A 23,686-nucleotide genomic window follows, 5' to 3' on the forward strand; every position below is an offset into this window, starting at 1 on the left:
TAGACACACATTCCGTTTCATTTTACAGAATGATTTTTATCATAAATTATCTGGAGACAAAGAGGTGGGTGTTGCGTTCACAGGAACATAGTAGACACACATCAGCAAGGTTCTGGTGTGTGGGAGCATCATGTTCACTCTAGAAACGGGGATTCATATTTTTGTTAGTCAGGGACGTCATCGTCACCTCTGACATTAAAAACTGCTTGCTTATAAAAACCAATATTGCAGTTTCGGCCGTTTACCCAGCTCCAACGACTGTACTGTAAAAGTTTTATGGGTTAGCAGATTCCAAATATTTTAAAAAAATCTGACACTCTTGTATGTTATCATTGTGTTCATAGTCTGAGTACTTAAAATTGTTGCCATTTTTTGTATAAATTGTATTAACTGTGGCTACAACATAAGATCACATTTCCGGTGTTCGACTGGATGAGATTCTTTCCTGAACTCAATTATGTATATGATAATTAAAATATACCAAGTTAACTATATATTACTGTTGTAATCTTTTAATTCTACCAAGAAGTAGCTCAATATCTCATTAACGCGGAGTTGGAAGGATTGAAGATGAAGGTGGAGTCTAATTTGTACGCAGTTGCACAGCAGTGTCAGAATTATTGCAAATGAAACTTAATCTTCCTCTCCCCTCCCTACTCCCCCTAAAAGAAAGTACCATAACAGTTATCATGAACGTGGTTCCCTTAGCTACGACATATTTTCGTAGCAACTAGACATTCTAAGATTCTAAGAGTTGGCTGAAGAGCTTTGATAGTAGTCGTTCACAGTCTCGACAAAGAGAAATGAGGGTCTGACGGTGTCTTTGGTAGCAGCTTTGTTTTCGTAATTGGTCTCATAAGGGACCCCTAGAGTTTGAGGTCCCAAAAGGTCAAAAATGTTTACGAGCTTCGATGCCTCACATATCGACTAACAAGAAACTACAATATTGGTTGCTAATGACAACAGGGAATGGGACTGGAGGTACCCAATGGTGAGCAAAGGATGATGCTAGGATCGTAGTTGAAATTCTTAGTCAGTGAGTAACTCACAGCGCAAGTGATGTTGATACAAAGCAGCGCAATGGCAACGATAAATAAAGCAAACATTGCATTGTATGCACAACAAAAGTTGTGGAAGTTGACATTTTGTCAGCAAGTAGTCCAAGGAATTTCGCAGAGTGAGAAAGAAATGGCAGACGAAATACTACCGTTGCTGCAGGATGAGTCATTGGAATGAATGGTGTCGTATACGACTGCCTGTGCGGACAATGTGCGTGAGGAGTACAATGACGACGACATGCCATTAAGAGGTAAAAGTGTTACAGAAACAGGCGTCAAGCCACGTAGTTCATCATCCTTATCCGACAGGGAGTCACAAATCCCATCTCCAGTGAAACATTGTAAGGTACAATAGCTGTTCAAGTAGTGGATACTACACGTAATTACGGATATGGAATATTAACCACAATTTAGTAAAAAGCTATCTCAACAAATTTTGAATAAGTCCTCAGCTCTAAGACCGTGAATTGTGCCAGAAAAGCTAGAGATCTTCAAGAGAAGTTAAGGTGCACCTATCATAAAAACTGGTGTTTGTGCGTTTCAAGGCCGCTCGATACACCTTACGAGATATGCATGGCAGTGACCTACTACGTTATGCACATCAAACTGTGTGCAACATAGATAATAGTCATTTCAAGGGAAGCAGTGGATGGTTGCATAACTTCAACCATTTCTGCAGAACAGGAAGACGTAAGATAACGAAAGTTTCAAACAAAGCGTCAGCTTGACGATGCAGAGCAAAGTAAGGAATCAGCCAGAAAATTTGTAGATGAGGTAAACAAACTTATTTCACCGTTCAGTAAGGAATTTGTTTTCAACCTCGATCAATCAGGATTTGAAGAGGAAATGTATATGAAAGAAACCCCTAGAAATTGGAGGTGCCAAAAGAGATTAACTAACATCAGTGCCTTAACGCATTCGTATGTAATTATGTCGAATGTTAATCCAGATGGTAAATTGGCTGGAAAGCTATTTATGGTGCTGTGAAAAGTTGGAGGTGCTCTGTTCCTTAGGAATTTTTCACAGAGCGTGACCTTACAAGGGTAACAGGGAATATTTAGGTCACAGCAAGCGAGAGTGGAAAAAAGGGAGTAAGAGAGCTACAACAATTGTATGAACACTGTTTTTAGCCAATAGGTGGTCAAAATAACTTCCTTGTGCTTGATTCCTTGTCTGCATAAAAAAAGTCATACTCGTTTTGAATAAACTATCTCTCCTGAAATGTGCGTGACATTTCAGTTCATATCACCTGTAAGCGCTGGACGGATTCAGCCTCTGGATGTTTATTTTCCCGTGCCTATAAAACATATTGTACCACTATCTGCAGCTACACCTTGAATGATAACCACGTTCACGATAAGCTCCACAAAAGACTGTTTCGCATTCGGTTACATACTACCACATTCCATCAGTTCACGTTACCCCGTTACCCCAATGTGATTCTATACGCTTTCTTTAACAGTGTATACGTAGCTCAACGTCCTGTACAGTTTTAACTTTCGACGGGCTCGCCTTCGATCTTGATGTTGCGGACCTTTACAATCACTGTGGTCCGCCATTTTTCATTAGATGTTCACTGTGCAAGTTAATGGTCTATTTTTAACATTTCTTCAACGTTGACGACATTCATTTTGTGAAGTGTACTTCAAACATTCCATAGAAGGTTGATTTCTGCGCCTCCTGGACACTCATCTTCTGTTAGATTTTTAGCTGTTATAAATGCAGTCAACAAAAGCAACTTTTCGAATATTTTGAATTTTTGACTCCAGACGCACGGACATTTTCCCACAAAGACCGTGCGTCTGCTACTAACGCATATTTGAAAGACTTTCTCCACGTTTTCCCACATGGAGCAAGTCTGGAGATATGCAACAGAATCCCGAGACCATAACGACACTGAAACCACCTTCTGGGAAAATAAACGATTGCCATTAACACTCTTCAAATGGTTTAACGGCTCCTTCATTTATTTCCAGATTTGCTCACTGGGAACTACGTTCTTTCTCGAATTAAATGCAATTTTGGCCTGTTGTACCCTGTTCACAATTTATTTCCGGCATCCGTACCTTGTGATCTTGCTTCCCAAACAGACAAATTCTTCACTCGTTTCCAATGGTAAGACAGGTAAAATCGGATGATGATTTTGAAAACAGAAATAATTCACTCCTATGTGTAGCTTTGAACGTCCTGTTGTAAATGTACATAATGGGAGGCTATCTTGTGAGGTGCGTAGGGAGGTACGAGTGGGTCGCCACTTCTACGCTAGCCGGTGATTATAACGCAACTCGATAGTTCAATCAAAGTCTCATAAGTGTCAGTAAGATGAATGTGAGCCATCAGGAAGGAAATTAAAGGAGAGAAAGTTGGTTATCTGAGGTGAAAAATTCCAGCAGGTCTTCGCTTTCGAATTAAGCATCCTCCGTAATGAAACAGGAATCCAGGTCAGACGGTGGCCCCAGTTCTGGAGTCGTCGCAAGACGTGTCGTTTCCCAGGTCGGGTCCGCCGTCCGTCACCCGGCGCCACGCGGCAGACACGTGGTGGGAATGCCGTTGATTGGGCGGCTCTCGCGCGACGACTTCCAGACATCCGTCGCCGCCTCCAGCGTGTAGACTTCCGGGAGCCGTGATTTAGCGGCTCTTGGCGCGCTGCCGGCTCCACACGCCGGGCGGATACTGCGCTCACATACCCCAGGTCGGATTCGGCATTCTTTTCCCCCTCATCGCACAGCCCTCGAATTTCTTTCCCGTATATCCAGACGAGCTTGATTTGGAAATTTTTGGCAAGTTCCTATGGGACCAAACTGCTAAGGTCATCGGTCCCTAGTTTTACACACTAATTACTCTAACTTAAACCGACTTAGGCTAAGAACAACACACACACCCATGCTCGAGGGAGGACTGGAACCTCCGACGGAGGTGGCCGCGCGAACCGTGGTAAGGCGGCTTACACCGCACGGCTACCCCACGCGGCAGAGGAGCTTGATAAATTAAGATGTATAGCGAACAAGTAATTCACACTCGTAGCTGCCTACTTTCTTCCGACCTTCCACTAGCATAGTGATTCAAACCCGGGAGGTAATTATGCCCTGAATGGTAAAGTGAAATATTCTGATGGGTAAAAACAAAAAGATTCCATTGCGCTTCGGTCCCGAAACTAAATTACTATTTTAATATATTCACTATTAAGGGTGTTGTGCCGATTACATACACGGTCCAGTCACAATAACGTGACCAAGTTCTAAAAGCCTGGATAACCACCTTTTGCAGTGCGGATCTCTACGAGACGTGCAGGTAGAATGTCGTTGATATTCTGGAAGGTACCAACAGGGGTATGAAACCATATTGACTCCAGAACCGTGGCCAGTAGAGCTAGGTTTCTCGGTTGAGGAACCATTGCACGAACAGGCCGACCGATATCGTCCTGCATGTTCATGATTTGATTTAAATATGGGGAGTTTGGTGGCCAGGTGAGTACGGTAAACCAATCCTAGTGCTCTTCGGACCACGCACATACAGTGCGAGCTGTGTGGCACGTTGTGTTGTCATGCTGGTAGGTGTTATCCTGCCGAGGAAAAACGAACTACATGTTGAGTGTACGTGGTCCCCAGGGATAGATGTACACTTGTGTTGATCCATTGTGCCTTCCAGAATAACAGAATCACCCAGGGAATGCCACGAAAACATTCCCCACACCATAACGCTCCTTCCTCCCGCCTGGACCCTTTCGAAGATTGTTGCAGCATGTTAGCTTTCAGACGTTTCACGCCATGCACGACAACGGATATCTGTGCGATGCAGCACAAAACGTGATTCATCAGTAAAAACCAACTTTTGCCACTTAGTGGACGTCCCGTTGCGGTATTGGTGTGCTGATTCCAGACTTCACTGCAGACGACAGCAGTCAGTATGGGTGCACGAACGATCCACTCGCTGCGGAGGATTCACACGCAGCAACGTTCACTGAACGTTCGTTGAGGAGACGCTGTTGCTAGCCCTTTATTTTATATAGGCGGCCTATTGCTCGACAGTTACACGTCTTTTCGCCGGTGCACATTTCCGCAGCTGCCGTTTACCCCTGTCACCCATGCCCCATGGTGAACCACAGTTGCCTCGGCACCAATTGGCCATGTACGATATACTTTAATCGCGACGGTACGCAAACAGTTAACAAACTTATCCGTTTCGGGAATGATTCCGCCCTTGACCCGAAAGCCAATGGTCATCCTCATTTGGACGCGTACCCCTCCCCCCTTCTCCTCCCCTCCCCACCAACCATGACATGCCTTAAATATCTTCTACGTCCCCACTGCTAGTGCTGCCGCCTGCCGTTGGTTCATTTGACGAGGGGACCCTATCGCGAAGTCATCGGTCACAACGGATTAGGGAAGGATGATGATGAAAGTCGGCCGAGCCCTTTCGAAGCAACCAAGCGCTATCATCTATCAGGAAGAAGGTGGGACCCACTGCATCCCTGAAAAGGCGGACATATTGGTGCAAAATGTCGTCCCGATACACCTGACCTGTTACAGTTCCTCTGTCAAAGACATGCAGGGGTGTGCGTGCACCAATCATAATCCCTCCCAACACCATCAAATCACGACCTCCATACAGTTCCTTTTCAAAGACATTAAGGGATTGGCATCTGGTTCCTGTTCAAGCCAGATGAAAACCCGGCGAGAATACCAGGACTCATGCGTGAACATAACCTCGGACCACTGTTCCAGTGACCATGTACTGTCTTCTTGACCCCAGGCTTTACGGGCTGTCCTGTGACCATCAGTCAGTGGAATGCGCCTTGCAGGTCTCCGGGCGAATAAAGCATGTCTGTTCAGTTGTCTAGCAAGGCTACCTGCAGTACTCCTTGGCCGTCTGCTAGCACTGATGGTGAGATATCCGTCTTCTAATGGTGGTGTGCACTGTTGACGTCCGGTACTGTAGCGCCTGAACACGTTTTCTGTCTGCTGGAATCATTGCCATAATCCTGAGATCACACTTTGTGGCACACGGAGGGCCCGTGCTACGACCTGCTGTGTTTGACCAGCCTCCAGTCGACTCAGTATTCTACCCTTCATAACGTCATCAATGTGTGTTCATTGAGCCACTTTCAACACACAGTCACCATTAGCACGTCTGTAAACGTCTGCACACTTACTCGCTGCACCGTACTCTGACATTCACCAACACATCTCTGCGTATGTGGACTGCTGCCAGTGCCACCGTGTGACGACCGCAGGTCAAATGCACATTATGACCATACCCCGAAGTGATTTAAACCCGCAAACCTTTCACTAGAGCGTTGTTTCACCACGTATCAGCATTATCCTTAATTTATGAGCATGAGCGTAGATGAACAGACACAATCGTTGAATCATTCGGTCAACCATACAGGCCGAAAATGCAATATCCATCGACATAAGTGACCCTGATAAAGCGCTGAAAATATTGCTCTGGCACCTGGGAACGACGCACTCGGAAACGGCGAAGCTGATTGGCTGTCCGTATACAGCTGTTGTGAGGATATATGGACAGTGGTTGAAAGACTGTGAAACTACGAGGAGGTGACAAGTTGTTAGACCTTGGATCAATGCCAACGTTTTACCTGATGCAATGAATCACCGTGTTACTTCAAATATGTCTCCACATATGTTGTCATCCAGGCTGGTCGGAAGCAAGCTAGCAGCAGACAGTATTACGCTATGGGGGATATTCACCTGGGCCTCCGTGGGTCCTTTGGCAGTAATCGAAGGAAACATGACTGATGTGGACTACGTGAAGATTATTACGAACAACCTGCATACCTTCCTGCTTGTTGATTTCCCCAATGGAGTTGACATTGTCCAGCAGGGTAACTGTACTTGTCTCAAGACTAGACTGATGCTACAGTGGTCTGCGGAGCATGTAGCTCATATTGATTCTTTCGTCCCCAAGTTAATCTGATCTGATACCGATGGAACATGTCTGCGACTCTAGCGTGAGTTATCTCCAAGCCCAGAAATCACCAGCTACTAAATTATGGAAGGTGTGTGGCCTGTGCTACATACCTCCGGAAAACAACAAGAGACGTCTTTAATACACGTAACGCTTCGTCGCTGCTGGTTGCGATTCAAATGTGCATCAATACGGTAGTCGTAACGTTTTCGTCAGTGTCTATTAAGGATGTACATGGCAGGTAAATACAAAATTACTGTTACTCGACAGTAAGTAGAATAACATAGTATATGCGAGAACAGTCAGATTTAAAGATTAAATTCTTTTATATTTTATTAATTCTCTCATGTTGTGGTAGTTAACTTTTTTCGACTAACAAAGTGTATTATAAGGTGATCATGTCCTCCGATAACTCAGATGTCACCTCGAAATTCATTAACACACAAATGACAGAATTTTAACACGTAAATGAATATCTTAATTTGAACCAGGACTCCCTGCCCCTCTGATTTAATTCTTTGGTCACAATAGTAGGACCTACAGAGTAAAAGGGAATCTTTCAAAAAATTATTGTGCTCGTGAGACTATCATTCACTTACAGGCAGAGTCAGGATGTAAAATACGTTCTTTGAGAAGTGTTAGTAATAGTGATTCTAAATAAAAAGAACGTCATATGAACATATGTCTCGTTCTTATCAATTTCCGATTGTAAAGGAAACACTGTCATCTAATGTTTTGTTTAATTGTGTACATTTCTTCACGAAGGATGTTCAAACAGTCCATCGTCAAGTGCACTGCATTTTACAGCTCTTGTAGACAGCTGCTTATAGGCATGCGCTCTTCCATCTTTCTCTCTGTGCGTGTAACAGGAAAGGAAATGCCTGTGAGTGTTACATGGTACCCTCCGCCATGCACCATACGGTCGTTTGCGGAGTAGGTATGTACATGTAGATGTAGAGTCGTATTATGGCAGCGTAGAGACCAAATCCATAGTGGAATTATACTGCCTTTCCCCTGGTTTTTCTTAAGTTATATGAGGATAATTCCAGAATAACTTCTTAGTCTCTAGTGGCCTCACGTATATCTTACTTCTCGCCAGATAAGAAAAAAAATGCTTTCTCCTGCACGTAATTATATCGACCCACTTCTTTGGTGCCAACGGCCTTGTCGCATTGGTAACACCGGTTCCCGTCAGATCGCCGAACTTAAGCGCTGTCGGGCTTGGCTAGTACTTGGATGGGCGACCATCCGGTCTGCCGAGCGCTGTTGGCAAGTGGAGCGCACTCAGCCCTTGTGAGGCAAAGTGAATAGCTACTGGACTGTGAAGTAGCGGCTCAGGTCTCGTAGACTGCCATACATCCGGGAGAGCGGTGTGCTGACCACATGCTCCGTATCCGCATGTAGTGACACGTGTGGGCAGAGGATGACACAGCGCCGGTCGGTACCGTTAGGCCTTCGTGGCCTGTTCGGACGGAGAGTTTACTTCTTTGGTAACCAAATGAACTGCATGTTGTACCACATCGTTGACATTCCTCGGCTGGACACTTACATTAACAAAAAAAAAAGAATGTAATCATGACCTATGTTTAGAGGCAGATCACTGGCTTTTATTAAGAAAGCCAACGGACCCATAACAGAGACTTGTTGTAGTCTCTGACTTACAGTAGCTCAGGCAGATTCAAAAACGATTCCTTTTTGTTGACTCCGAAGAAAATCCTTGTTTTTATGGGTACACAATGAACCATTGCTTAAGTTTTTCCCTAATTTTGTAATTTTCCTTCTTATTTGAAAGTATACTCGCAGCATGATTCACAAAATTACATACTTTCTTTAAAACCAATAAAATTTGCAATTCTATCAGAAAAATTGTTTTCTTCCTGTTGCGGCACATTGTGTTGTAATTTTTGCCGTTTACATTTTAACCAGCAACTCGTGACGAAGATAGTGGTGTTTTCACAAAATTAAACTTCATAAGAAGCTAATTTGGTTTATTTGTTTATATGCTTGAAAACCTAAATCTTTGTGGGAAACGGAAATGCTCAAAGTTAATAATTTTTGTGTTAGGAAGATAGATAAAAGGATAGGACTCTGTTCTGTTAACACTAATTAAAATAACTGATAGAATAGTTGAGGTCAAAAGAATTGGCGTTTACTCAAAGTAACTCAGGAAATTTCAGAGCGTTTAAAATCATCTTAACAAAATGTGCTCCATAAAGCTTACGATTTAAACCTCCGAAGAACCTCACCAATGCAAGCAACAACACCAAAACCTGTCAAACACTTGCAGAATATTCAATGATACAACTGCGAACCACCACTGAAAAATTTCAGTTTTGACAATAAAACATCAAAATAATTAGACCTGAAGCCTGCCGGCCGAAGTGGCCGTGCGGTTGAAGGCGCTGCAGTCTGGAACCGCAAGACCGCTACGGTCGCAGGTTCGAATCCTGCCTCGGGCATGGATGTTTGTGATGTCCTTAGGTTAGTTAGGTTTAACTAGTTCTAAGTTCTAGGGGACTAATGGCCTCAGCAGTTGAGTCCCATAGTGCTCAGAGCCATTTGAACCATTTTATTTAGACCTGAAGCCACCAAGATACGACGAAATTACAGAAATCCCAAGACAACTTAAAAATAACGAAGTTTGACTCGATCAGGAACCGTTGTTCACAGAGACCATAGGTTATAAGGAAGGAGAAATACACAGAGTCAGTCGCAATCGCATCGGCTGTTATTATGCTTGCAAATGTAGATAGGCCTACACATGTGCAATAACAGTTGGTGATATGGACTGCAGCGAATCTGTTGTGTTGTAACGAAAATGCACTGAAGATGGCTATTTATAGCCGAAATCTAGACTTCCCAACATAATAAAAACTAATGGGATTGCGGCGGACTGCTGTGTATCTCTCCTTCCTAACTTAGAAATTACTAAACATCAGGTTGATACACTATAGTTGCAGAATTATGGATGCACTCTAGTGACATTATGATAGCATGCATAAAAATAGCTCAATAAATCTTGGAATCAGACATTCTGTTACCTGGGTGAACATCCGCATTAATACATACCCAACATAGAAAGGGCCATAAGACGTGTCCTAACTATTATAAAGGAATTTCCCTCTTGTTAATGTCCTATAATATCGTATCGAAGGCATTTTTAAGCAGATCTGTAAGACTGCTTGAGCCACAGGAGGATGCCAAGGAGGGCTAAGGACGAGCATATGATTTGTAGGAAAGGACATTAACTTAAAACATATCTTAGAAATTCGGAAACTCAGAAAGTTGAAATAGGTAGTATCACATTGATAAATATACATTATCAGTATTTCAATAGATTTTGCACCAGATAACCAAACAGGAATAACTAAGGCAACTTTAATCAACACAACATCAGAATTAAAATTTATGGGGCGCTGTCAGAAAATTTTGAAATGAAGTAAGGGGTAAGTCAGAGATATGGCTTGTCACACAAAGTTTTCAATTGTGCGTTAGAGAAATAATGGTGGAAGGCATAAATACTAAAGATACACAACTAGCAGGAAATTCAAACAAGATGACTGTACTTTGCGTGGCTTTTGCAGGTGACATGGCACACATTACAGACTCACTTGAGAATGCACACAAACAAATTATAGAACTTCATAATGAAATAGCCAAATAAGGATTACCAAAATCATACGGAAAGAAATAAAGAAGTAAAAATTGTATCCTGGAACACGAAACTGGATCACTGTGAAATAGTGGTCATAGTAGAAATCTATGCACGAGGAATTCTTAAACTGACTACGAAGGAAGAGTTCGTAAAATTAGAAAAGATTGGAAGAAGAATCCTAACAAAGCAGCGGTGATTCAGAATATAGATTAATATCTAATACAGAACTATATCTGAAAGTTGGAGAAGTAACAGATCGCATGAGAAAATTTAAGTTCTATGTACACATGAACAATTATAGTACAACTAAATACGTCTTTGAGATACTAATCAGTTACAAATCCAAAATAAAATGGCTAAGAGAAGTGGGAAGGGACATTGCAAATGTATTATTTATTAGAGGACATATTCTATACATCATGAAATGCACTAGAAATGTTTGATTTGCCAAATCTGGTTTTATAGTTTGTAACACATCATCAGTGGCATCTGATACAGAAGAAGAAATACCTGTATGTACATCGATTTCTACAGAATAATAATGCATATAGTAGCAGTAATATACGTGTACTTACATTAGGTGCTTCTATAGCACTTACATGTACTTCAGGTAATACTATAGGATCTGAAAGTTGTTCTACAACGTAGTACAGAGTAAGTGTGAAATGTATGTCACAGATAAATAAATATGATCTTAGAAATAACAAAAGATAGGTAATGTTGACTCCATGATCTGTCACTTCCGTATTTACTCTATACAGTATGACAGTTATGTTAAACGATGTCGAGAATTGTCACTGCGGAAGATCTCACAGCAGTAACATACGTGACAAACTGTGTACTATGTTATAAGACAGATTTCAGAATCCACCGTATTAACTGAGGTACGTATCACTGCTATAGAATTATATTATTTAAGTAGACTTACATTACTAATACTATATGTACAACAATTTTATAGAAATGGATGTGCATACAGTTGTTTGTTCCTCTGTATCAGATCACACTGACGACGGTTATAGACCACAGAGTCGGTTTAGGCAAATAAAACAATTCTAGTGCATCGCATGGTGCACAGAAGATGTCCATTAACGAATATATAAAAGCTGCCGAGCATCAAGCATTCAAGAAAATGTAGGAGTCGACTAGGATACAATAAGGAACACAACGGGTTATAAAGAAGCGACAGAAAAGGCAGGCTTTCAGGAGAGAAAAATCAAGAACTTGAATGAAGTGGACAGAAGAAGAGACGAAACAACATTCTCGGAGAGAGAGAAGTGCAGGCCCAAAGGAAACTGCATAAGAAAGAAGCAGAAACAAAGTTTATTTTTCGTAGCCTCCAAAAGAGTTATTCGAAATAAAAAAAGTAAATTCAGTCGATTTTAATGACTATAGGAGCTTTACGTAGTAAGTGGAGCACGCTGACGTCTGCGACTGGGAAGGTCCTCACGGAGGAGATCACTGCGTGGGTCGCGGGACACTGTGCAGGAATGGACTGGCGCTCCTGAGGTGAGGGTGATGCGAAGTGCTCTTGCGACGAATCTGGAAGTGGGCGCGCCGCTACGGACGCCGTTCCCTGAATAATGCAGTCGCGGCCGGACAGGAGGACGTCGGCGTGGCCCCAGCTGACGTCGCGGAAAGGGCAGCCCGACGCAGCGCACGTCACTGTTCCGACGGACCGCAGACGGCTGCGGGGTCGCTTCGCTGCCACTCTCCAGCAGGTGACGGACGGCGCATTGTCTTCCAGAGCGACGCTTACTCCAGGTGCTCGCTGTAATACATTTCGATTACATCGCGCACGACGAAAATTGAACCACGTGCTTGTAATTAAACTGCAGCTACTCGCGGAGACCTAGTGTGAAAGTCAATATTCATATTTAAAAAATTAAATAAAAACTATTACCTTTAAAAAAGTAAATTTTTTCTGTAATTATCGTATGGCGGCGAAACTTGGTAGATATGCTACTGCGTTAATGTGGAACCAATTTCAGCTTTAAAAAAAGCATGATCTAAATTTTGGTCACTAGCTGCAAATTTCGCGCTGTACACTGTTTGTATGACGTTATGACATCCACGCTGTCATTTGACAAGCCATAACGTGGGTGTAATATGGCTATCGAAGAGAGAGACCGTGCAGCAGGACGATCTCACGAAGATTCGATCACCAACGTTCTACACTGAACGCGAAAAAGTTTCGTTGGCACCTACGTACCGAGAAATTATCATTGAAATAAAATATGAGAGACCAGAGCTCGCTGCCGGCCGGTGTGGCCGTGCGGTTCTAAGCGCGTCAGTTTGGAACCGCGTGACCGCTACGGTCGCAGGTTCGAATCCTGCCTCGGGCATGGATGTGTGTGATGTCCTTAGGTTAGTTAGGTTTAAGTAGTTCTAAGTTCTAGGGGACTGATGACCTCAGTAGTTAAGCCCCATAGTGCTCAGAGCCATTTGAACCATATTTGAACCAGAGCTCGCTTGTAAGGATTTCAATGTTGATTTTCCGCGCACTCTTAGAGAATGAATGGTAGGGAAATACGTGCGAGATGGTTCGATAAACCTTCTGCCAGTTCATTAATTGTGAATTGCAGACGTGCATGTTTTTGAGCCGTGTATCGGCTCTTATAGACAGAGGTCTTTCCTCTATCACCGGCCGAAGTAGCCGTACGGTTCTAGGCGCTGCAGTCTGGAACCGCGAGACCGCTACGGTCGCAGGTTCGAATCCTGCCTCGGGCATGGGTGCGTGTGATGTCCTTAGGTTAGTTAGGTTTAAGTAGTTCTAAGTTCTAGGGGATTAATGACCTCAGAAGTTGAGTCCCATAGTGCTCAGAGCCTTTCCTCTATCATAATTTGACTCTGTAATCAACGATTGCTATGGGGGTCCCGCTTGAGTGGACACCTAGCTACGCCTGCCGGTGTCTAGAGCGCTGTCCTCGCAGTCTGGCTCTCAGTCGGTGTTCTTTCTCCACTAAGGGAGTCTTAGTGCTGGAGCGGACCAGAAGCTTCAGTGCACCATACAGTTCGCACTAGCCCGTTGCAAAAGATGCACTCGGTGTACTGTATTTGAAGAGACACGCTATGTTTGGAAGGGTAGGTTTAGCGACAAACCGATGCCAGCTGCCCCTAAGCAGTTAGCGACTTCGTTCTCCGCACTGCCAGCGGAGCATTCAAGACAATCAGTTTGGTGAGAGGCTTATTAAAACAGGTATTCCAGATGTTTGTTGTGTTTCTTGTTTCACTGTGATTGTCTTGTGCGTGCGTGCGTGCGTGTGTGTGTATGAGACGATCTTTGGCTATTGGAAACCACAAGCTTCATTCGTTTCTTCAGTCTCGTCGCAGTGCGCTCTAGATCTTGTTGTGTTTTCGGTATAATTTGTAAGGCTGCAAACTACTTCCTTTGGCCTTTATATCCAACGGGTTGGCAAAAAAATGGAAATACCTAAAACGCAATACGTTACTATGCCCAACACGGTTGATATTCAAAACAGCTTCCAGTCGTCTCGGAACGGATAAATACAAATAATGTGTAGTTCAATGGAGTCTTATACCATTCTGCCTGCAAAGTCGTGGCAAGTTTAGCTAACGATAGTGAAAGTGGACAGCGATGAGGTAGCCTTCACTCCAAAGTAGACGACAAAGGCTCAAAAATATTGAGATCTGGTAACTGCGGTGGCCGGATGAGAGGCGACAATTCAACCTCGTATTCACAAAACCAGTCCTTGACGATGCAAGCTGTGTGATCAGGGCGCCGCCGTTATGGAAAACATCGTCACCATTAGGGAAGAAACATACCGTTGGGCGGAACTGATTAGCCGAAATGATCACATAGTCCTTGGCAGCAAGACGACCTTACAGAGTAACCTTGGGGGCTCTGGCTGCCCAAACACTCACCTAACCCCCGCAGTGTTTCACTCTGGGGCGTAGGCGTGGCTACAAGTTGGAAACAGTATCAGACAAGACTCATATGACCAAATGACATTCTTTCGTGGCCCCATAGGCGAGCTCTTTTTGATAAAGAGTGACATTCGTGTCTGGTCCCCACCGGGTAGGAATTTTTTACTGACAGCAGTTGCGCCCAGCAATCCACTTGTAGTAGACACGTCCGACATCCGCATAGATACACCAACAAATCGGACAGCTTCATTCAGGGTGTAGTTGCTAAATGCAATACTGAGATTATGAAAGAGAATTTTTATCCGCCAGCTTTCTCAGCCAACCTAAAGTCATAAATGTACAGAACTCCTCCTACAAGCCGTTTCCTTTCTACATCAGTTTGCCTCTTTCATTACTGCATGCACTTCGTAAATACAGGGTGTAACATGGAAATTAAGCATTTCCGGACACATGTCCACTTAACATCTTTTCTTTATTTGTGTGTGAGGAATGTTTCCTGAAAATTTGGCCGTACCTTTTTGTAACACCCTGTATATTCTTGTTTCAGACGATGCTAAACACCCAAAATGATTTTTTAATAATGAAGCCTGGATATTTTTTAAAATGAAAATATACTCCTTTAGCGGCTGTACATTTTTCAAATTCATTTACTGTTGGTAAATTTCGACTTTTCGGTGACTCTGACGCAAGCTGTATGTAATATATCGCAACACATATAGTATGCAAGTCAAGCCTCCAGTCGACATATTATAGCAAATCACTGTATTCATAGTATTTTGAGTTTCTAAGCGAGTTTATATAGTTTTACTAGATGTCTCTGTGTCTGATTTCCGCTCAACTTCTGTTTTCAAACAACGTAAGGAGTGAAGTTCCCTTCTTGTTACCCTTTTGCGTCGTGACTATCTTCATGTATGAATGCATTCCGTTGTCTTCTGTAATTTTAATTACAATAATAATGCTATTTAAGTTCATTTATTTTTCTATTTAGAATCAACTGGTCCATTTCCTTTATTACTGACGTATAAAGAGTTATTTTGCTTTTCAGCTGCGAACTGGTAGCATTTCAAAGCTTCGGCCGACTGAAATTGCTTAGTAGTATCATAAACACAAGCCATTAATACAGATTTATCAGAATACAGGCTTTCTGTTAAAACTGTCATGAAGATAACGCAATATGACACTGAACTACATTCGGAACCGATTGGTTTGGCGAGGTGTCGATACGCGCCAATGGCATGATATATACACATGTGCGTTTACAAATAGAGCCTTGCAATCTAAATTTCTTATTGCGAAGTTCACTTTTGTTTCAATATAATGCAAATCATGCGTTTTACTATACATCATATGATCACTGTTAACCGTCACCAAGTTTATCCGCTCACCAGTGAGGACTCTGGGCTTGACTCTAAAAGAAATCCTAAAATAGTAGGTAACTGAGCTTTTTTCGGCCTAGTAGGAGTTTTAATGCGAGTCAAGATTGAAATTCTGATTATTCATGTTTATAATGTGCTCCTGCTGTGGACTCTGTGTTGCGCCCAAAATGTGAATTATTAATTTTCGGAAGACAAATGTTCAATCATTGTATTACAATTCGTGTGCATCTTCATGTTTTCGTGGTGAAATGACTGTTCCCTTAAATTTCGCATGAGTTCAAATTCAAATGGCTCCAAGCACCTTGGGACTTAACATCTGAGGTCATCAGTCCCCTAGACTTAGAACTACTTAAACCTAACTAACCTAAGGACATCACACACATCCACGCCCGAGGCAAGATTCGAGCCTGCGACCGTAGCAACAGCGCGGTTCCGGACTGAAGCGCCTAGAACAGCTCGGCCACAGCGGCCGGCTTCACGTGAGTGACCGCATAAGTTCAGCTTCTACATCTAAAATTTTTGCTGCATATCGTTCAGCCACCTTCAAAGTGAACCGAAAGACTGACGCTCCAGCACTCAAGCCGTCTTTTTAAACTCGTAGACGGTGCCCCTGCACTTGCGGCAACAGATACACAAGGCGGCGAAGAAGTACAGTGTGCATGAATTATGTCCCTGGCTGCGCAGTCGATCCACGCTGAGTTGCACTGTCGGGAAATCTATGTAAGTTCACTAAGAAAGCACCGGACTCCATGATCATCGAAGTTGAAGCCACTATCTCCGTTAACTAGACTCGTCGCCAAGTGAATTTCACTTGCCTGTTTTACCACTATCCTTCACAGATAAATGTTATTACAATTTTAGTTCACAGAGCACACATCACAGCTGAGGAGACTTGTCTGCATGACGATCTCCTGCTCTTGAAGAAGTTTTTTGAAGCCAACGTGTATTTTCCACAGCAAATATGTAAGGCGTAATGAATGAAACCAAAGGCGTCACAAAAAAATGCAGAAGAAGACATTGAATGATTTAAATCCATAGCATTCCTGCCATATGTGTCAAGCCTGTCGTCAGAAATATGATGGATCCTCAGTACACACAAAGTGATTTTTCCTCTTCAGCCGTAGACAGTGTTGAGTTCTGTTAAGGATGATTTGATGCTTCGGAAGACCGGAGTTTACAAGGTCCCTGAGGGCGTGGCCTCTCATACATCGGACAGACGATTCGTACAGTCCATGAAAGATGTACGGAACACTTCCCATACACCCGCCTCTTACAGCAAAATAAATCGGCACTGGCAGATCACTGTATTGATGCTTATCACTGTGTGTTGCACGAAAACGTCGAAATTTTAACGTCTGTGTAATCCTTCGGTGACTCGGTGCAGAAAGATGCAACTGAAGTTCGCTTGACGACGAGTTTCATTAACAGAGATAGCGGCTTCAATTTGGATAAGTCATACAATCCGGTGCTTTCTGTAATAAACTTGCAAAGTCTCGACAGTGCAGCTCAGAGTGTTATATGGGCATTCCATCGTGGATGCATTGCGCAGCCACGGATATAATTCATGCACATTGTACTGATTTGCCGCCGGTGAACGTCTCTGTCGCCTTGTGTATCTGTTTCCGCATGTGCAGTGGCGCGGCCCGTGGCTTTAAAAAGGACGGAGCGAGTGCTGGAGCGTCAGTTTTTCGGCTGATTCTGAAGATGGCTAAATGATATAAATGGTGGTCCACTGATCGTGATCGAGCCAAATATCTCACGAAATGAGATCCAAACGAAAAAATAGGAAACCGCATTTTTTATTACATATTCGTGTAGTACGTAAAGAAATATGAATGTTTTAGTTGGACCACTTTTTTGGCTTTGTGATAGATGCCGCTGTAATAGTCACAATAATATGGCTCACAATTTTAGACGAACAGTTGGTAACAGGTAGGTTTTTTTAAATTAAAATACAGAACGTAGGTACGTTTGAACATTTTATTTCGGTTGTTCCAATGTGATACATGTACCTTTGTGAACGTATCGTTTCTGAGAACTCACGCTGCTACAGCTTGATTACCTGTAAATACCACATTAAAACAATAAATGCTCAAAACGATTTCCGTCAACCTCAGTGCTTTTGGCAATACGTGTAACGTCATTCCTCTCTACAGCGAGTAGTTCGCCTTCCGTAATGTTTGCACATGCATTGAAATTTCCGCTGACGCATGTTGTCACGATAGCAAATATCCTTCAACGTTCCCCCACAGAAGGAAATCCGGTGAAAGTGCGGCCCACGTTATGGTGCTTCGACCAACAATCCACCTGTCATGAAATATGCTATTCAATACCGCTTCAACCGCACGTGACCTATGTGCCGAACATCCATCATGTTCGAAGTACATCGCCATTCTGTCATGCAGTGAAACATCTTGTAGTAACATTGGTAGAACATTACGTAGGAGCCGGCCGAAGTGGCCGAGCGGTTCTAGGTGCTACAGTCTGGAACGGGCGACCGGTACGGTCGCAGGTTCGAATCCTCCCTCGTGCATGGATGCGTGTGATGTCCTTAGGTTAGTTAGGTTTAAATAGTTCTAAGTTCTAGAGGACTGATGACCTCAGAAGTTAAGTCCCATAGTGCTCAGAGCCATTTGAACAACTACGTAGGAAATCAGCATACATTGCACCATTTAGACTGCCATCGATAAAATGGGGGCCAATTATCCTTCCTCCCATAATGCCGCACCATACATTAACCCGCCAACGTCGCTGATGTTCGATTCGTCGCACCCATCGTGCCCAGTAGTGCATATGATTCCGGTTTACGTTAGCGCTGTTGGTGTATGACGCTTCGTCGCTAAATAGAACGCGTGCAAAAAATCTGTCATCGTCCCGTAATTTCTCTTGTGCCCATTGGCAGAACTGTATGCAATTCCTGGTGCATACAAATATGGTACGAGTGCAATCGATGTTGATGTAGCATTCTCAACACCGAGATTTTTGAGATTCCCGATTCTCGCGCAATTTGTCTGCTACTGATGTGCGGATTAGCCGCGACAACAGCTAAAACACCCCCTTGGGCAACATCATTTGTTGCAGGTCGTGGTTGATGTTCCACATGTGGCTGAACACTTCCTGTTTCCTTAAATAAGGTAACTATCCGTCGAACGGTCCGGACACTTGGATGATGTCGTCCAGGATAACGAGCAGCATACATAGCAAACGCCCGTTGGGCATTTTGATCACAATAGTCACACATCAACACGATATCGACCTTTTCCGCAATTGGTAAACGGTCCATTTTATCACGGGTAATGTATCACGAAGAAAATACCGTCCATACTGGCGGAATGTTGCGTGATACCACGTACTTCTACGGTTGTGACTATTACAGCGCCATCTATCACAAAGCGAAAAAAGTGGTCCAACTAAAACATTCATATTTCTTTACGTACTACACGAATATGTAATAAAGATGGGGGTTCCTATTTTAAAAAACGCAGTTGATATCCGTTTGACCTACGGCAGCGCCGTCTAACGGGCAAACCATAGCGCCATCTGGTTTCCCCCTTCAAGCTAGACGAGTTTCATTCTTTATAGTTTTTTCGTTTGATGCTTATTTCGTGAGATATTTGTTCCGGTCACTATCAGTGGACGACCCTGTATGGCCAAAATATTATAAGAAGAAGCTGAATTTAAGTGGTTGCGCTTCCCAAACTTAAATGAGCAGAACTATTCATTGTGTTAGGGATAAATTGCAGTGTGGAGCCACTTATAAACTGCCGCGATCGCTGAAACCTCACGTCATTATACACACCAACACAAACATATTTTCGACGTGCGAGTATGTCCACATGCAGATGAAATGCTTAATATTGACTAAAGGGTCGGAATTGGCTATTAACAAATTAATACGAAAAATGTGCAGCCCATAACGGACAATGCTTTAATGTGGAATACATTGCTACTTTTACCTATTGACTAAGCGACTGACATGAAAATCCTACGTAGACGGAGTTAAGAGCATTTGATTTCGTAGTGTTAGGTCTGTGAGAGGTGTCCAGAGGCGTGGGCTCCCTGCGGCAGAGTGAATGTGTGCGCGAGGCGGAGGCGCGTGGCCCGGCCCGTTGACACGGTGGCCGCATCGCAGATAACGCAGCGCGGCCCGCCGGCCCAGATCCGCAGTCGCCGGACGCTATCGCCACAGCCGCGAGATGGCCGCCGGATAGCGGACTAACGCTCCACCCGAAATGAAGTTTCCGTTTTTCCGTCTTGTCCTGCTGCCCCGTCTCTCCTACTCTTCTTTTTTTTTTTCATCCTTGGCCCGAGATTTATTCGGCCCATACGGTTTCGTCCCCGTACAGAATCCTTCCTCACGTATTCCGAAGAAATCCTCGCGCGAGCCGATAACAATTTATAAGAGGTGGGGGCGGAACCGGTGCCGTACAGTGGTGTGTCTCCTCCCCCTCCCCCCCCACCCTGCCTCTTCTCCTTTCACTATCTCTTTCTCCCTCGCGGCACAAAACTTGTATAGACGCTAAGATGAAAGTGGGAAAGCCAAGGACGACAGGGAGGATAGTAGGAGGAGCAGTACAGGAGGAGGAGGAGCAGGAGGAGGAGGTGGAATACTTTAGGAAGAATCTCGCGTAGCTGGCGGCGCAGGCACGGGACGAGCCGAGAGCCAAGTGAGGGAAGAATGAAAAGAAAACTCGGGGCCCCGGGAACGGAAAATAGTCGAAGTTTTTCCAGTTTCTCTTTTTGTGATCCTACCCCACGAACGCGCAGTCCGTCCACCCGACTGTCCTACTTTCCAAACTCGGTCCGGCCCGTGCAGTTATTTGCGGCATCTCATTTGACTTTTAAGGAGGCGGCGCTGTGACAGGGGCGGGGGTGGCCGGCGGCCCGCGGCGCAGCCGTGACCTGCGACCGCCTCCACCCGCACGGCCCCACCGCCCCCGCCGCCCCCACCTGGCCCACCACCGGGTTTGATTAGCTAATTGGCCGGCGGCCAGCGGCCAGATCAGGCTATTATGGCCCTGGTCGGACGCAGCTCCGGGCGTCGCGGCGCCGTAATGTGATGACTGGCCACGGCCCCGCCTGTGTCCGCGCCGTCTTGTGTGCGACACGTGTGAATGCCCCGAGGCGGACGCTCAGCAGCGGATGGCGCCCCTACAGCTGCTCCGCCGCTCGCGGCTCTGTCCAGCTTACTTATCTGCAAAACTACCTCTAACGTAAACTTGACTTCATTTTCAAAACGACCTTTTTCGTCCCTGAGCTGTCTGCGTATTGTTGTCATATGAGGTCGGAATGTTATCATTATCCACCTCTAGTGCACGCTGTACATGCCTTTAATCGACTCATAATTACTAAAACTACATCCTCTGTGACCGGTTTACTTGATCCAAACCTTGGTCTCCATCTTAAACTTTTATTCTCCACATTTCCTCGTTTACCGAATGAACTGAGACTGTATACCATCCACGTGCCATTGATTTTCATCGATTCCACACAGAATACTCCGTACATCTCTTTCATGTAATCAAAAACTTACATAAATGTTCAAAAATAATCATAAACACACGCAGTTATAAACCAGGAGAGATAATAACAAGTCAAGGCGTCAGGCAACAATATAGGCCTCCTCGCCACCGACTTTCTTTAACATATATTTTCGGCACCTCATAAGAAAATGGAAGAACGAAGTACGTCAGGGTGTACAACTGAAAAGAAGCTATCTTCCAAATGCTACGTTACACGCAGTGATGCAGTATTCATAAAGAATAAGAAAGCAAAGTTTACAACATTCGGTGTGTAGACGACCAGATGCAGAAAATAACTGCTAGCATATTTGATGTTAATACATTATTTTCCTCTTTCAGAGAAGTTTTTCTTGCTGTTACCTGTCTGCATTTTATATTCTTTTTTATTCCTGACCTCGACACTTTTTTATATCGAAATAGACACTACTTTTGGTATCTCATTTCCTAATCTTCTTCCTTCAGCATCACCTAATCCAATTCCATTAAGTCTATTACCCTTGTTTTACACTTACTAAGTTCATCTTATAGCTTCTACTGAAAACATATCCGTTCCGTTTGAACTGATATCCCAATTTATTTGCCGTTTGTGAAAGAATTACTTTGTCGTCGGAAAAAATTTTACTTTTTTGTATTTATATTTTCTGATCGAAATTTAATTAAAATTCGAAGTTTCCTTTCTGATACCATTCCTATTAGCTGTACACTTACTCTGAATAGCACAGAGCGATAGGCTAGAACTTAATCTCTCTTCCTCTCGTTGAATACGTGAATATCAAGTAAAAGTATTTTCTAGATATAATTGTTGTGAAATGGTCTCAGTAAATGGCTTATATAGTGCATCGAAGTTTATCTTCTCCGATAGAGATGTTAAAATCAATGCTGGGAACCTACAGTGTTCTATATTCCATATGATCACCTGTCCCATTCTTCCTTGAACTGAAGATTCCAGTTGATACCTAGAAGGTATTATTTGATCAAGCGATTTATTTCATTTTCGTCTTCCCTTAGGTCAGTTGGAAACGATCCTCCGCCTTACGAGAATTCAGATCTGCCTATTATGCAAACATATATTGGTTTTCATGCCCAGACAATCATGCCACGGTCAATGAATACTTTTATTCAGTTCTTATTCTTTAGAATTTTGGGGTCTCTAGGGTCTCCGTTGTATATTCTTTAGCTTGCCTTAGTTATTCTTGTGGTCCATGTCGACACCTGCAAGCTCATTTGTTGTAGGAATACACAAAAAGTAGCAAATTTTGAATACTACAACTTCGAACTTCACAAAAATTGAAGCGATTTTGACAACTTCACGTCAGGGGATGGCCTGATGATGGTGCTTCGTGCGAAAACCGGTACTCATTTGACAAATTAAGAGTGCGCTACTAATTTAAAGCAACTTTTTATTGTATTTATCGGTCATCCAACCGAAAGTTGTCGTGCATATGCAGAATAAAGATCTTGCAAAAATACAAACTGGTTTAAGCTCATACCGAAAACCTGGAATCATAGCTACGTTTCCTGTCATTGCGAAGATAAGTACGAACAAAAAAATATATAAACTCTATAAAAACGGCATGAAACATTTACTTTTGTTCGATATTAATCATGTGACTTGAATATAAGTGTCATTAAATCCCAGAAGAGAATGGGCACATGGATTTCTCCCACTTTGCACTGTGCGGCCCTTAGCATTCCCAGTTTACATACAAGTAATGCCTGGATGATCGATTTAGCAAATTTTGGGAAACACGACTGAATACGAAAAAAATGGTTCAAATGGCTCTGAGCACTATGGGACTTAACATCTGTGGTCATCAGTCCCCTAGAACTTAGAACTACTTAAACCTAACTAACCTAAGGACATCACACACATTCATGCCCGAGCCAGGATTCGAACCTGCGACCATAGCAGTCGCGCGGTTCCGGACTGCGCGCCTAGAACCGCTAGACCACACTGAATACGAGTATAAGGCCAAATGCTATACGACTTACTACGAAAAAGTAAATGAACCCGGTATATATGCGATGTGAACGATACTTCTTGTCCCATAGCACTGAACGATTATGTATGTTGGCTGCTAAGGACCCTACAGAGCTCTGTAAGCGAATGCCAACATGGCACGCACTCACCTAGGTGTTACGGCTGGAGAAACCGTCACAGAACAGTTGACTATCATGAGACACTCTCGCAACAAAGAACTTAGTGTCCCACAGCTGGGCACTGCCGGCCAGAACACATGTAGCCACAAGGAGGATAGC

This window comes from Schistocerca serialis, chromosome 4 (assembly GCF_023864345.2).
Source record: "Schistocerca serialis cubense isolate TAMUIC-IGC-003099 chromosome 4, iqSchSeri2.2, whole genome shotgun sequence".
Classification (NCBI taxonomy): domain Eukaryota; kingdom Metazoa; phylum Arthropoda; class Insecta; order Orthoptera; family Acrididae; genus Schistocerca; species Schistocerca serialis.